The sequence below is a fragment of the Nicotiana tomentosiformis genome, chromosome 11 (assembly GCF_000390325.3).
Source record: "Nicotiana tomentosiformis chromosome 11, ASM39032v3, whole genome shotgun sequence".
In the NCBI taxonomy this organism is placed as follows: domain Eukaryota; kingdom Viridiplantae; phylum Streptophyta; class Magnoliopsida; order Solanales; family Solanaceae; genus Nicotiana; species Nicotiana tomentosiformis.
The window spans coordinates 58,722,666-58,733,781 of NC_090822.1; positions in this window are offsets into that span (position 1 = coordinate 58,722,666).

The following is an 11,116-nucleotide window of genomic DNA, read 5'->3' on the forward strand; positions in this document are numbered from 1 at the left end:
CAGCCCAGGTACTTTTCTATGTCCGTTCGAGGACGAACGGTTGTTTTAGAGGTAGAGAATGTGATGACCCAAAAGGTCATCTTATGTTTTAGAACTCGATTCTGCACTTTTAAGCCTTAAAATCTCATTTTTACCCTCCTCGATTTACGTGCGCAGTCCAGGCATATTTTCGGAAAGCTTTTATGTTGAAAATTGATGAAAATAAGAATTTATGCCTTAAAAGTTAATTTTAGTTGACTTCGGTCAACATATTTGGTAAACGGGCCCGGATCTATGTTTTGACGGTCCCGGTGGATCCGTATCGAATTATGGGACCTGGGCGTACGCCCAAAATAAAATTAGGAGGTCCCTAGCTCGAGTTATGAATTTTTGATGAAAATTAAAAGTCTGAAAATTATCTATTCTTAAGAATAGATTGAGGTTTGGCATTTGCTAGTACCGGGTCCATATTTTGGTTTTGGAGCCCGGTACAGGTTCATTATGATATTTAAAACTTGTATGTGAAATTTGGTGAGAAACGGAGTTGATTTGACGTGATTCGGACGTCCAGTTGAGAAGATAGGAATTGTAAAGTGTTCTTGAGAATTTCATTTGATTTGGTGCTGAATTTGTAGTTCTCGGTGTTATTTTGGTGATTTTATCGCGCGAGCGAGTCCGAATGATGTTTTTAGACTTGTGTGCATGTTTGGTTTGGAGCCCCGAGGGCTCGGGTGATTTTCGGATAGGCCACGGGATGTTTTGGACTTAAGAAAATTGGGTGTTTCTGCTGTACCTTGTATTTGATATATTGTGCTTCGCGATCGCGTAGTCACTCTCGTGATAACGAAGGGGAAACTGGACTGGGGAGGATTTACTCTACGCGAACGCGAGACCATGGTCGCGAACGCAGAGCATTGGGGGGAGTTGCTCTACGCGAACGCGACCCGTCGAACACGAATGTGTAGCTTCAGCTAGGTTGGGCAGGGGACCTGGGATAACTCTATACGAATGCGAGCCCTATCTCGTGAACGCGAAGGTGAGGTGGGCTAACCCTTCACAAACGCGTTGAGCCTTATGCGATCGCATAAGTCCATATGGGATTGCTCTTCGCGAACGTGATAGTGTTCACACAATCCCGATGAACACTGTCGTCCAGCACTTAACAGAATCCAAAAACGGGACTTAGGCCATAAATTCATTTTCTCAAAAACCAAACGGACTAGAGGCGATTTTCAAGAGTTATTTTCTTCCCCAAAGTGTTGGTAAGTGATTATAAACCATTCTCTTTCAGTTACCCATTACATTTTATTAATTATCAACCTAAAATCTAGAGTTTTCATGGTAGAATTAGGGGTTAGGGTAGAAACTAGAGATTTCGGAAATTTGGGGATTTAGACCTCAGTTTGAGGTCGGATTCCAAAACCAATTATTTATTCGGGCTCGTGGGTGAATGGGTAAATGGATTTTGGTCAGAACCTCGGGTTTTGACCAAGCGGGCCCGCGGTCCATTTTTTGACTTTTTGGAGGAAAATTTGGAAAATTTAATTTATGCAAAATAATTAATTCCTTTAGCAATATTTGATATTATTGAGTCATTTTTGAATTGATACGTGTGGTTTGGAGGTGAATTCTAGAGGAAAAGCTGTGATTGAGAATTAAGTGGCCTTCGGAGCAAGGTAAGTGTTGTGTCTAACCCTGACTCGAGAGAATTAGGAACCTAAGACTATTTGCTATGTGAAATTCTTGTGAGCGTCGTATATGTGAGGTGACGAGTACTTATGTGCCGCCAATTTACCTGTTTCCCTATTTTCTCCCATTTTTCTTATATTGTCTCCTTCCTATGCCTAATTGTAACGTGTTTAAACTAATGTTTTTAAATTTATCATTCTTATCATGTTTATGGATTTTTTGGTAATAATTGAGTATTTATTTAAAAATTGAGATTTGATATTGTGTAACAAACAGGTTGAAGTAAGGCTTGTACTTGTTATTCTATCTCCCTGTTGTTATTTATGCATTGCATTATGGTAAGGGAGAGTGTTAATGTACGAAGGGTGATGTCGTGCCATATTATGAGTGTTAATGCACGAAGGGTGATGCCGTGCCATATTGTGAGTGTAAAAGCACGAAGGGTGATGTCGTGCCATAATATGAGTGTTAATGCACAGACGGTGATGCCGTGTCATTTCTATTGATATTATGGTGAGATTTAAAGTAAAAGCACGAAGGGTGATGCCGTGCATTTTTCCTTTATTGTATCGGTTGACCCTGTTGATTTATAATATATTGGTTGTTCCAGTTATCATTCTGCTGCAGTTCTTTATCTCGTATTTCCCCCCAGCATGTTTCCCCCTTCCGATATCTCATATCTAATTCTTCATTACTGTTATTTGTATATACACTGTTAAATTGTACATGTTGATTTGTAGGTGCCTTGCCTTAGCCTCATCACTACTTCGTCGAGGTTAGGCTCGACACTTATACATGGGGTTAGTTGTACTAATACTGCACTCTGCACTTTCCGTGCATATTTTAGTACCGGCTCGGGTTGATCGAGATTTTGCTATTGGACCGCTATCCGGAGACTCAAGATAGATCTTTCGGCGTCCATAGACCTTGAAGTCCCCGTCTATCTTTTCTGTTCTACTCTTTCTTTCATTCAGACAATTGTATTTCTTTCAGACTATTACTTGTAGTAAATTCTAGAATGCTCGTGAATTGTGGCTCCAGATCCGGGTGGTAGTAATTAATACAGTTTTTATAGCACATATTATATTTTATCTTAACTAATTATTGTTATTTACTGAATGGAAATAAGGGTTTGGTTTAAAGGATTCTCTAACGTTGGCTTGCCTAGCAAGTGAAATGTTAGGCGCCATCACGGTCCGGATGGTGGAAATTCCGGGTCGTGACACGCGTTCCACATTTTCTGGGCGTGACAGGGGGGAATATGGAGTGATATGGCATTAAGTCAGAATTAAGTGATTCTAGTAATTATGGAATGGTAAAGGAAGAATGCGATAAAAATAAGAAAGGAATGAGATTGCACTTATCCAAATCCTACCGTCGTGCTACGATTCCAGAACATTACGCAAGCACGACATCAAGGAAAGGAAGTAAAGGTTCCTTCCCGTGATGTTATTGATAAATAAGGAATCGGTGAAAGAGGTGAGTTAAGACAAAGGACATATCCCTAAAGAGATTACGCGAAATATAGATATGAGTATGGACCAACGAGTAGTTAGTATTTAATTCAGCGAGAACTTAGTTATGGCGAGACAAGAGGATACAGACAAATCTGCCGATCGTGCAAGATAAACATAGTGAACCCCAACATAGTGAATCCAGTCTCGCAGATAATGATATCGTGATCCTTGAGAAATATTCATATAGGAGTTGGGTAGTTAAAGGTACCGTATGAATGTTACGGAAATAAAAGAGTCTCACAATGAAGACAGTCAAAACTTCAGTTCAGAAGCAACTATACGAGCACATGAGCGTGGAGGTAAGTAACTAAGGATAATTATAGGTGAGTATGAACATCAAAAATTTAATTGGGTATACGTCATAATAAGCTCGCAGCTTTACAAAAGGTAGAGGTTCTTCCCTAAGTACTACAACGAAAGGCTAGCTGAGGAAATAAGGAAAGGGCTTCAACCTAAGCACAATTACCTAAAGAGGAAACGGTCTTGTAACAAAATTCTCACAACTTCATAAGAAAGCGGCACCTATCGTGGCTTATGAACGGGAAGAAAAAAAAATTCAAAAGTAATATTCGAGATCATATGAGTTGCACGAAAACTCCGCCATGCGTGGGAACTAAGATAAGTTAATTATGCATGCAACAAGGGGGCACAAAGACCAGGAAAAGTAATAGCTTAAGTTTAAAGAAAGCTGAGAAGGAACAAAAGGAATTATTCCATCAATGATCCAGAGTTAGTTACGTTATGAACGCACTTAAGAGTTGAGAGTATTATCCATGCAGCATATATGTTGACAATCATACAGCCGTAAAAGATACCGGTATAAGTTAAAAGAAAGAATTGAGGCCAGGTCATTGGCAAAGGATTGAATTGTTAGAAGATTGTATCATGGATATTCCATAGCGTGCATGAAAGTCTAAAGTAATAACTAATACCATGAGCCGAAAATCAGAAGATAGCTTAAGCCTACATAAAGGTTGATCAGAAGGAAGAGGAAACTAAAGAGTTACATCAACCAAGTAAATCAGGGGTCTGATTATTGGACCCAGAAAATTATAGACATCATGATTGAGAACATTGCAGAATCACTCTTAATATCAGAGGTAAAAGAGAGATAGCACAACAACCATATTCTATAACGGCTCTACGATAAAGCCAGTTAGAAAGAGTATCATCCTCATAGGAAGTTAGTATAAAGCTCCCACCGGATTGTGTATGCACAAGAGGGGCAAGTATTATAATAGTGCTTCAAGTGTGGATGTGAATTATACTTGTGTTAAAGCGAGGTCATTAAAGAGATAGTAGATATGATGCAAAATTTTAAGGTAAGTAAGGTAAAGGTGAACAATGTTCAAGATACTCAAATGCAAAAGGTTATGAACAGTTCATACTTCGGATAGAAGGCTTGAAGCACGGGGATTTAGTATCCAGGAATGATAGTGGCATCGTCAGTGGCATATCTTCCAGTAGGGTTTCTAGGTATCGAGAAGCCTGATTAAGAGAGTAAAGAAGAGTCAGAGACGATGTGATGTCTCGCTTGATATTCCAGGATGACATAAGGAAATCTATGATGCAACCAAGTTGAAGGAAGCTTGCGAGTAGTATAAATAGATATGTGTAGGTCGCAAGCTAAAGTATGGTAAAGCGACAAGGTTTTCGGAAAACATGAGTAAGGACAAGAAAGGGCGAGTGAGAAGGTGATGAGAATGGATAAGTAATCGGGATTAAGCCCATGAAAACAAGTGAGTTGATGGGTTCTCTAAGTTATAGAAAGCTCAGTATAGCCTGAATGAACTCAAAGGAGTCTAAGACTAGTAGCATTACGAAGAGATGGAATGCTGCCCTGGTAGTAGAATGAAGGTGTAATTGTGATAGATAAGGGATGACGTTTGGGCCTTCGATTGACTAATGATTCCATGAATTGTACAGGACTAAAATACCACGTAAGGTAAATCACATTGGAATGCTATGAAATACAATTATGGAAGTATAGTATAGTATCGCCCCTAATTGGATCAGGAAAATCACTTCAAATATTCCCCGATGTAACATAAGCCCTAGTGGCAATGTATTACGTAAGAAGTTCCAAGTTATTAGTGGTAGATTGTAGATCAACATTGAGGTGAATCAACAATGGATGGATAAAAGTTACAAAAGTATGAGATGAGATTAGATCATCATTCTTAAGATGATCAGTAGTGAAGAAGCATTAAAGGACTTAGATTTATGCATATAGGATAAGCAACAAGAGTAACCTAGAGTTTGGTAGCAAACCTCAGTAAGGATAGATCAAAGTAAGAGTTATGCTAGTAAAGTCATACGGATGGATAAACAGAGCTATGAAATAAGGTATAACAATATTCGTAAGTTCATTAAAGTACCGAGCAAAGAACTTCAGTATACCTATAAATGCCAGAGGGATATCTTATCAAGCTCTGTGTATACACAAAGTAACACATAGAGATTAGCTAAAAACTAGAGGAAAAAGGAAAGAAGAGTCACATAGGCGCACTTACAAGGTTAGAGCCGTATAGGCTGCATGATAGAAGGAAGCAACGGTTACAAGATTGAAAAGCTTCCAACTACAAGTCATGGTGTGACAAAGAGGCTTAAATGGGGGAATGCACTGGCCTTTGGATTTATTCACAGAACAGTTGCCTTAATAGCAAGGAGAGTATTAAAGCATTCGCAAGAGCTATGGGTTATGAGAATGATAAGTGCACCAGTCAACATTCGAGGACGAATGTTTCAAAGGGGGAATGATGTTACACCCCATATTTTCGTACTTAAAAGTACGCCATAAGTAAATTGATGAAAGCTCGGAAATGAGATATTACATCCCGTATATATGTGCGTTAAAGTTTCATCGTAAGTTAATCGACGTAAGCTCGGGAATGGGATTATTTTGAAGTTATAAGTATTATGCTATTTCAAACAAGTGATAAGTAAATTCGTGAAGGTGAGAGGGTAAGCGAATCAAAGAAAATAAGTTCCGTTGAAGGTTGTTATTTTGGGATAAAATACGGTTCGAGCTATAATACCCCGCATTTATGGACTTGTGCCATACAAGGTACCGCATGACCATGTTAGTAAGGTGTATAAAGTGTGTTTTAAGTGAGTAGTATTTTAAGTAATTTGAGATAATTCTTAGTTATATAGATATTTCCTTAATTGTGGATATTTGAGATAATTCTTAGTTAGCGCAATATGCCACAAAACATAAGCACGACTAAGGTGCGATAAATGACCTGCATCTCGAGAGCCATCCTGTTCATATGACACCACAAGCTACACGGGACCTCAACACATGTGCGAATAATCAAACCGTCTCAATCTGGCACAACCCCCACAGTTCACAACCAAAGGAACAGAGCGTCTTCCAGGCATAAACTCTCACATTAACGATAGTACCAAAAATCTATGTACTTGGTCTCGATCTTTAATAATCATGTGACTAGCATGTCACACTCATACAATTCCCCCGGTGGGGTACACTCCCATGACCTTCCGCCCAGGTAGCCAAGTCTGCACATCCGTAGCCAAGAATCCGCAAATCAATACACAATGCTCCTTCCACTGAACACCATTCACGGGCAACACTAAGTTAATGCAGTTTACTCTGAACATCTAATTCTTCCCGGCTCATCCGAGCTCGTGACATTCTTGTCAACCGAAGTGCAACATTGGTCCTCAACTTTCAAATTCCCATGCCGCTCACTGCACCTCTCATGCCGCTAAGCGAGAATACACGAATTCAGCATAACCCCTGAACTACCAGTAGAATAATACCTCATTGGTTAGAGATCTTTCACTTAGCTCATTTCCGAAGAGCCCATGCAACACGCAACTGAATTCCAAAACCGCAAAAAAAATACAACCTCAAGTCGTGATTTAAACTATCATAACTCTTCTGGAATCCATTTACGCAATGCAACCATTTAAATCAAATACCTCCCAAATCAATCAGGTCATGGTGGTTGTCAAGCCCGCATGTACAACCATAAACCACATGTATAACTTCACACACTGAAGGACCTAATCATTGCCACAACCATGATGATTTAACCATTACTAACCGACCCAACTTATTTAAATGTACTCTTGACATGTCACAGAAATAGTAATAGCTCCATTCACAACATAATGAACTGAATCCTTACTCATCCTAAGTAACCCGAATCGCGAGACCACATCGTCTCAATGCCCATGAATCGTCTCATAAACTTTTCGATCGCACAATAGCATTTCCAACTGGTACACCCATTTCGCAAGATCTTCCGTGTATCCAAAGCTATTTCTTCCTTTACTCCAATATTGAACCGCATACCCGATGATAACATAGAAAATTCCAAGTCTCATTCGTAATCCACTGCAAAAACTCGATCCTTAATCACACAACGGACCCGAAATCCTTAGGCACTGCACCTTAATTCTTGAACCCACTGGGACGATTGTTGAGAGTCACCCACTCTGACCTGATCCCAAATCTAACCAACTTCAACACTCTACGAGCACATGAACACCCTCTTAAAAAAGCAACTAGTTGAATTCTTTTCCTTGTACATCATATCCACAAAGCATACACTCTGAGTCTTCCCAAAACCTGCACTTGAATCGACAAGGCGGAATATAGCACACATTTATCAATTTCTCTGCTCGATTTACCCTTGCTGTTTCCCTTTCTTAGTCACAAATAATCCACTAATGCACGGATAACCAGAAGCTGTACAAGCCGACAACCACACGATCCGATCGTAGACGGTGGGGCTCCCCCACTTAGCTTTAATATACCATCACATAATGCAGAGCCCACAACGATTCCTTTTTCTCATTTACTATGATACCGTACAGTTAACCCGCTAAATTTCTCGAAGTCTTTTGTTAACCTTTTCATGAACATTCTGAATCATCAGTATAGTCACACACTCGACCTCTTACCGGTAGCAAGTAGTACTCTTCGCAGAAGCTTCATCAACATCACGCGACTGCTAACCTGCTCACAGGAGATAACCTACCTATGAAAATTCCTTACCGACATCTTCCAACGATGCTGCACTGGGTACAACTGCCACGTAATCAGTAAATCCTCTTGAGCGCATGCTCGCCCACCAGCTGTATAAGTCTGCACCTTCCCTATTGACATATTGCATCTGAAACGATAATCAAATCTTCATACCCCTCTTTATTTCAAGCAAAACTCCTTTCTGCCATATTCAATCTTCCTCCGTACAGTAACCACCATTCCAATTATAATGTGGGCCTAGTCACTTTCCACCATGCCTCACAAATCGCTCAAATCTTCCTCAAGACACGTGACTATCCTACCACAGAATCCCTATGCTACTCTGCCACTCCCACTTCGGTCAAACCATATCCTTTAAGCAACTTCTCGACCTCCGTTTCTCATACTTGACCTGCTAGTAATTTCCGCTGCGGGACACCTCCCGCCATGTCCTCCCTCACACTTCGCCTCCCAAATGTTGCCTCAAATAAAATCCATACCTGTAGCACCGGAACTAAGGAATTGCTACCAACTCTAAACCTCCTAGAAGATCATCTTCCTTGAGCCATCAATATTTGAAATACCAATTCGATTCGGAATCGCTGCACACCGCTATCTCTGACAACCGCCCCTCAGGCACCATTTCACAACACCCTGCCCTGAAGGGAAAATCCAAGAAGACCATAATACCAGCAAATCATAATGCGTTCAAACAAGGACGTCGACACTGCATCACAATGAAAATTCTACCACGCTCGAGGATATCAAGTCTCGTTACTTCATCAACCAAACCTAGACATCTATAGTCTGATTGCCTTTCCTCTGCTGGAATTAAATGTTGAACCCCTTAATTATGCACTGAGAAATCCTCTCTTCAAGCCATTCTCTGCCTCAACACATAAACGAGCACCTTACTATCACACCAACATTGTGCGATAATAATGTATAGATAACGTAGAAATCCGTGCTCAGTCTCAAAACCATAGAAAATACAGATACTAAGCTGGAACAAAAGAACATCCTTCCGCTAAGCGCTAATAATAGCCTGCTCGAACACGCAAGGAAAAACATCCTGCACCACGTCTGCAGTACTAGTACAACTCCTCGACACCCAATTGTTAGCAAGTGCTCTGCGTCGCATAAGATTGAGTAGGAAGGAAATAAAGGCACAAACCTAAATTGAATCAAATCACACGATGAGGAAATCAAGAAGGGAAGTGCTCCTAACAACCCTGTAGCCTCTTGAAGATAAGCACAAACGTCTCTGTACCGATCCACAAGACTCTACTACACTTGCTCATGACTCGTGAGACCTAAGTGAATCTAACGCTCTGATACCAAGTTGTCACGACCCAAAGTTTGCTAAAGGTCGTGATGGCGCCTAACACCGCCGTCAGGCAAGCCAACAGTGATTTATCAATTTAATTACTCATTTTAGTATTTTGAAATCATGATTTTCCTTAATTAAATGATATAAAATAAAATTTACAGGGGAAATGATAACATTTACACACTTAAAACAACGAACAACCCGTAGAAATCCCCAAAACCCGGTGTCACAAGTGCATGAGCATCAACTAGGAAATATAATAAAATACAACATTTGTCTGGAATACAAATTAGACAGGAGAATATAAATAACTCTGATGGAGACTCTGCAGGCTACGGATCGTAACATGAAATACAGCTCATGGTAAAGTCCCTGCAATAGTCGCGCCTCGGCGCCCAAAAGACCACCAGACGTATATGTACCTGCCTAAAATGTGCAGCAAGTGTAGCATGAGTACATAAATCAATGCGTACCCAGTAAGTATCTAGCCTAACCCAGAGAAGTAGTGACGAGGGGTTGACATCAACACTTACTAGTGGTCGAATAAAACAGATACAGTAGAAGTAAACAGGTGTGAGTCAGAGTAAATAAGCGAAATAAAAAGTATGATACATGGTACAATCCTCCTCTCGGCAATAACTCAAACTATCAGCTAGTAGCTACCTTCTTAATCGGAGTATATATATATATATATATATATATATATATATATAATGGACCTTAACAGATAGGTCGTCCTAATTCAATCAGGAAAAAGCTCATAGATATGCTGGCTTCTTACCGATTATTACTCACGACTTCATAAGAATATTTTATAGAAATGCAGAGGCGTACGACCAGATCCATCATAACATTGCCGAACCATAGATACATTTATTTTGTTGCCGAGGCGAAAGGCCCGCACCCATGAGAGTGTGATACATAGTCCTGTTAAGGCGTACAGCCTGATCCTTTATATTGTGCGCATTGCCGAGGGTTGAACGACACAAACCATAGATGTATCTATCCTGCCGAGGCGAAGGGCCCGATCCCATTAGAATAAGAAGCTTTGATGGCTCCTTGACCCCACTCACGAGTAGACATGTGAGTTATATATATTAAGGGAAACCTTTCGGTGAAACGTAATACGGGGAAGAATTTCGTAAGAGGAGTACAATCATTTCATGGCTAATCATGAAGCCTGTCGGATCTCTACCATATCAAGTCTATCACTCTACGCAAGTCTAATCTCAAGTCACAACATAAAATAAAGGAATTTAATAGGCAAGAGACAACTCAAATAGTACAATTATAGCATTACGGGAACCTAAGTCTACCCGGACATAATATTAATCTAGCTACATACGGACTCTCGTCACCTCGTGTGTACGTAGCCCCCCACAACAAGTAGCACATAATAAATACATCACATAGGGGTAGTTTCCCCCTCACAGAGTAAGACATGAGACTTACCTCGCTCCGATGTTCCATAACCGGCTCCAAAGCCTCTCTAACACCTCAAACCGATGTCCGTCGATCCAAAACTATTCAAATAAATGTGCAAACCAAATCAAAATGTATTCTAATAACCATAATTAATCATTTTAAACAGTTCCCAACACT